Here is a 6,251-nt window from a genome sequence, read left to right as displayed (position 1 = left end):
TTACAATATGTGACATAATTTGGTGTTCATTAATTTCCTGACTGTCTCCTTCACATCTTTGTTCCTGAGACTATAGATAAGGGGGTTCAACATGGGGATGACCACTGTATAGAAGACAGAGGCGACCTTAACCATGAGCCATGAACTTTTGGTGACTGGAACACAAGAGAGGAAAAGAATGGTCCCATGGAAAATGGTAATGGCGGTCAGATGAGAGGCACATGTGGAGAAAGCTTTGTGATGACCCCCAGTTGAAGGCATCTTCATGATTGTGATAAAAATGAAAACATAGGAAGCAAGAATGATCACTAGACTGCTTATTTCATTAAATGTAGCAGACACTAAAATGATCTTCTGGTTAATATGGGGATCTGAGTGTGATACAGCAACAATGGCAGCATGCTCACAAATAGTTATTTATGATATTATTTCCTTGGAATGATAATTTCAGTAAAAAGTAAGTAAGAGTCAAGGAACAGACTAGCCCCCAAGAGTAGGATGCACCAACTAACAAGTAACACAGCTTCTGGGACATTGCAACCATGTAGAGAAGAGGGTTACAACTGCCACAAATCGGTCATAGGCCATCACTGCCAACATGAATGTCTCTGTCACCACAAATATGCATGCCAAGAAGAACTGCATGATGCAGCCTGTGAAGGAGATGGTTCTGTCTTCCACCACCAAATTTTCTAATAGTTTGGGAGTAACCACAGTCGAGTAGCAGAAATCGATGAAGGACAAGTGACTAAGGAAAAAGTACATGGGGGTGTGGAGTTTGGGGTTGACCCTGATGACCAGGATCATGCCTGTGTTCCCCAGCACAGTGACTGTGTAGATGGTCAGGAACACCAGGAACAGGGGCACCTGGAGCTCTGGGAATTCTGAGAAGCCCAGGAGGATGAATGTCACTCCAGCAGTCCAGTTTCCTTGGTTCCTGAGATAAAATAGGCAAGTTGATTCAGAAAAGAAGTAGACCACTTTGGGTGAGGCAGAATGAAATGAGCAAATACTCAGAGAACTACTGGTTATCAATAAAGATTGTCCTGGAAAATACATTTGGCAGTTACATTTATTCATAAGCAAGCCTTCATTCACTCCACATATAATAGAATATTAAATTTGTACAGATGGCATAATAAGCAAGTGTAGAGAGGGAGACTACAACTGCTATTAGCCCTGAAATATTTCCAAATAGCAAACTTAGCATCACCAGAGAGCACTTACCTGATGGGAAGGACCAGGTTAGATTTTTTGCATGAAATATAGTTTAATGAGGTACTTACTTTCAAGGAAATAGTCATTATGGGTTTCATGAATTTCTTCCCTCCCTCACCTGCCTCTCTGAAAATTTAAAACTCTAAAAATGAATGACTCATCAAATTGATCAAGTTTTTTTTTTCTGTAGTTTCATAGCTATTTCTGAATTTCCTATTCCATTGTCCTTCCCATGCTCTGACATACCATTCCCTTCACACATTTTCTATAAAAGAATAATTCATAATTATTGAAAAGTATAAATGCTGTTGCCTCCTCTTGGTATTTATTGCAATTTGAGGTTGAAACAAACTTAAGTACAATATGTCCTGACTATTTTTGTTATTTTTAAATATTTCTATCACATCATTCTCAGGTGGTAAATTTAGTATACCTCAAAACCTCCAAAGATGGGACATTGCTTCCTGAGGAATTATAGTGTTTTTTATTTGCTTCAGTTTTTTTTTTTTTTTTCTGAAATTCATTGGTTTTGATGGCCACATAGCTCTTTCAAAGCTCTATTCTACTGGTTGTTTCTAGGTTATTCTCCTAATCTCTGGAGAAACAACATTTTTTTTCACTTGAGTCATTCCCCATAGCCTCGTTATTGGTCTTTATGAATAACTGTAAACCCTAAAATTTCATACAGTATCTATAACATTAACAGATACTTCACTTGCTTTCTTACCATTTATCATTGTGTCATTGTCTGTTTCACTTTAAAGTGAAATCCACAATAGCACAGATGGAACACTAGAATGGAGCAGATGCTCCTCAATGTTTATTGAATAAGTAGATGCATGGATGTGTAAATGAGTGAATTCTACATTCTAGGCATATATTATATATGTATTTGGGTAAAAGCTTATAATACTACTAAGAAGTTAAAATTGCCTATTAAATTAGGACTGCACTGTAAACACACAAGGGTCTGAGGCACATCTTGTACTAGTAGTTACAGTGAAACCCCATGGGATCTAAGCATGCTAAATTAGTATGAAGCAAGAACAGTTATGGAATAAAAAAAGGACCATTGTATTATTTTTATATGTTCTCAATATATTTATATATATTTATATCTTCCCTCAAATTCATTCCACTATGCTTTTCTTAATTTAATGCAAATATTCACTTTATAACTACTTTATGAAACCTAAAATAGAAATAGGCATGAAGGAAAGAACATTTCACATAGAACACTTTGAGTCACATGACTTATGAGCTGACATTAAATATGCCTTAGTTTTCTATAGTATTATGGTCTTATGAATCAAGACAATACACACAGCTTGTATTTTATGAATAAGAACATACCATATGTAACATATCCCTGCAGATTTCCTTTGATTCAGTATCCATAATTTAACCTGCTACAATATTGATTTTTTTTCTCAATATATTTTTAATATAATACAAATCACATTGAGTCAAAATTCCATGACTATACACTTTTTCACTTTTTCAAATGTTTTATAAAAATCTGTATTTTTTTTCTTTAAATCTGTTTTCACATATTCTGAGCAGCCCAAAGTTGAAAGCAAAATCATTGCCATCAAAGACAAATGTATGCTGATATTCATATATTCAGCTGATTCCTACCCTCACATCTTTTCTACGCATGTAGCTTTAACTCACCTCCTACATTCTGCACCAGTACTTATGGACTTAAGGCTTCAGGCTAAGGTTCACAGTCTCCCGTTTAGCTTCAGGAACCATCACAATATTCAGCAAACTAAAGGTTCAAAGTGCAACTTCTTTCCTTCCTTTCTAGTGACACACACCCTAGCTTATTTCTTATGTAATTTGCCATGCACCCTTAACAGTATGAGCATTTTATTTTTATTTTTTTATTTTTTTATTTTTTTAGTGATAGAAAGAGGGAGAGAGAGAGAGAATTTTTTAACATTTATTTTTTTTTAGTACTTGGCGAACACAACATCTTTGTTTGTACGTGGTGCTGAGGATCGAACCCGGGCCGCACGCATGCCAGGCGAGCGCGCTACCACTTGAGCCACATCCCCAGCCCCAGTATGAGCATTTTAAATCATAGAATTATAAAATATAAGCCTTTTCCTCTAACATGTTTCTTCTGAGATTCATCTGAGGAATAATATATGTAATTGCAAATTATGCAATATATCTCAGAATTCGTATCACTTATTAAAACTAAAGGTCTTTTGCATTAAAGAAGTTGTTTGTGATAAAAAATAAAATAAGATAGTTCCTGGTAACATAGTCCAGTCAATTAGAGTAAATATAATGAAAGAAAAAAAAAACAAATATTTCTAGCCTGCTGAACTGTGTGGTTGTCATGGCAGCTAGATTTATATCTGTTTGCCTCTTGCAAAGTTTATAGGAACATATTCTTCTGCTTCTAAAGTAACATAAAGAAAGAATTGAATCAACCCACCTCAATGCAGAAGAATTTGACTGAATCATTTATTAAAAGTTCTTTACAAAAATTAATAGACTCCTTCAGAAAGAAAGGCTTTTTCTGCTTTTTTCTATTTTTCAAAATAAACTCAGTGATGACAGAATGAAAGGAAGATGAAAGGCTGAATCCTAACTCCAAAGGGTGCCACACATATATTCCACCAAGACCTTAGGGATTTTGACCCTAGAGAGTATAAGTAAAGGACTGCCTCAGAAGCCACACATGGAGCAGTTAGATGAAACAAAGCCCCACATGATAATTGGTTGGAATGTAATTTCTTCCAAAGATTGAGGAATACTTTCATTATCAATTAATATCCATAATCTTACCTTAAATCTGTTTGTCAGGCATAAATATTTTGATTTTTGTATCTATTAATTTTTAAGTTTACAAAAAGAAAAACAGCTATTGAACAACTATCTAGAGATTACCCTACTCTTAAACTTTTTTTTTTTCCTGAACACCAATGTGGGTATATATATATATCCCTGTATATCCAGATACAAAACTTGTATAAAAAGATGAATGGATAAAGAAATTGTGGCATATCTAAAAAATGGTATTTTACTCAGCCACAAACAAGAATAACGTTATGACATTCACCAGTAAAAGGATGGATCTGGAGACAATTGTGCTAAATGAAATAAACCAAACCTCCATAAAGAATGGTTGAGTTTTTCTCTAACATGTAATCAAACAATCTAGAAAACGAACAAATTTAGATTTTTGGCACTTTCTCATTTCAAACTTACTAAAAGTTAGCATAATCCAAACAACTAAGTACTCGTATAAAAACAGATACATAATTCATAGACTAATGGAATAGAATAGAAATGTGAAAAGTAAATGCACACACACACACACACACACACACACATACACACATATACACAAACATACATATATATTTAACATATATCAGAAAAAGAACAAGATTATTTAATGTCAATAGGGCAGTCTTTTTAATGTATGATGTTCAGAAAGCTGGATACCTCATGAAAATAAATTTGAGATTTGTAATGTATAAAAAAATACCTAAAATGGATCAATGACTTAAAAAGTTTTAAAACTTAGAAAAAATTTTAGAAGACAAACTTTATGATTTAGTATTTGTAAATGATTTCCTGGATATCATCAAAACAATAGACAAATTAAAAAATAGGAGAAAATAAGGAAGAAAAGATAAATGGAAAATGACAAATGTTGGGAAGGATGTGGAGAAACTAGGCCCTTTAGTTACACATGGGAATGTACAATATTGATGCCTCGATGGATACTTGTGTGGTGGATCCTCAAATAACTAAATATGGAAACACTATAAGATGCAGTAATTCCACTTTTATTAAATACCAAACTAATTAAAACAGATTCTCTTGCAGATATTTGTTACTGATTTTCTTAGAAGCATTTTTTACAATAGCCAAAGTTGGAAAAAACCCAAATGTCCTTCAACAGATGCCATATGTCATTATAGATGAACTATATGAAATAAGACACAGAAGGTAAATGTTGTATGAATAAACATGAGATACTTTTAAGTGTAAAATTCATATTGACAAAAATCAGAAAAAAAGAAATTAAATAAATACAATATGGATAAAATAAATAAAGTATAAAAATAGAAGTTGAAGAAGACTTTAGAAGATGGAAAGACCACCCATATTCTTAGATAAGCAGAATTCATAGAGTCAAAATGGTTATACTTTGGACATAACTTTCCTATGTTCATATATGAATATATCATCAGTTAACTTCACATTATGTTCAGCCACAAGAATGGGATTCTAATCAGAATAAATCACACTACATGTATGTATGATATGTCCAGATAAACTCTCCTGTCTATAAAGAACAACAACAACAAAAAAGAGAGCAAAAGATTGTCATACTACCAAAAGCAATATTTAGATTTAATACAATTCCTACACAAATACCAATGACATTCATCAAAGAACTGAAAAAAAATCCATTTTTAAAATTTATTTGGAAGAATAAGAGACAGAATAGCTAAAGCAATTCTGATCAAGAAGAGTAACACGATTGTGATGGAAACAACACCAGACCTCAATCACACTATAGAGCTATAGCAACCAAAACAGCATGGTATTGGCACCAAAGCAGTCTTGAAGATCATCAGATACAGTCTTGAAGACCCAGTCATCAAATGCTTGAAAAAGGTGCCAGAAACATCTGTTGGAGAAAAGATAGTATTTAAACAAATGATGCTGGGAAACTGGATAACTATATGTAGAAGAATGAAACTAGATTCCCATCTCTCACCCTGCACAAAAGTCAACCCAAAGTGGATCAAAGCCCAAGAAATTAGACCAGAAAATTTGCAACTGCTAGAAGAAAATGTAGATTCAACACTCCAACAAATTGGCCCAGGCAACAATTTCATTAACAAGACTCATTTGGTGTAAGAAATAAAACCAAGAATCCATAAGTGGGACAACATCAGATTAAAAAGCTCCGCACAGCCAAGGAAAAAATGATGTGCTTCAGGAGAAAGATTACAGAATGAGAGAAGGTCTTCGCCACCTGCTCCTCAGAGCACTAA

General features: G+C 33.8%; 1 pseudogene; it reads right to left on the bottom strand.

Moving 5' to 3' along the window:
- LOC143390413 (olfactory receptor 5D13-like) lies at positions 1–1,304 on the bottom strand (annotated as a pseudogene).
- Positions 1,305–6,251: the final 4,947 nt, after the last annotated feature.

This window comes from Callospermophilus lateralis, chromosome 2 (assembly GCF_048772815.1).
Source record: "Callospermophilus lateralis isolate mCalLat2 chromosome 2, mCalLat2.hap1, whole genome shotgun sequence".
NCBI classification, from domain to species: domain Eukaryota; kingdom Metazoa; phylum Chordata; class Mammalia; order Rodentia; family Sciuridae; genus Callospermophilus; species Callospermophilus lateralis.
This window is presented reverse-complemented; position numbering and strand designations above follow the sequence as displayed.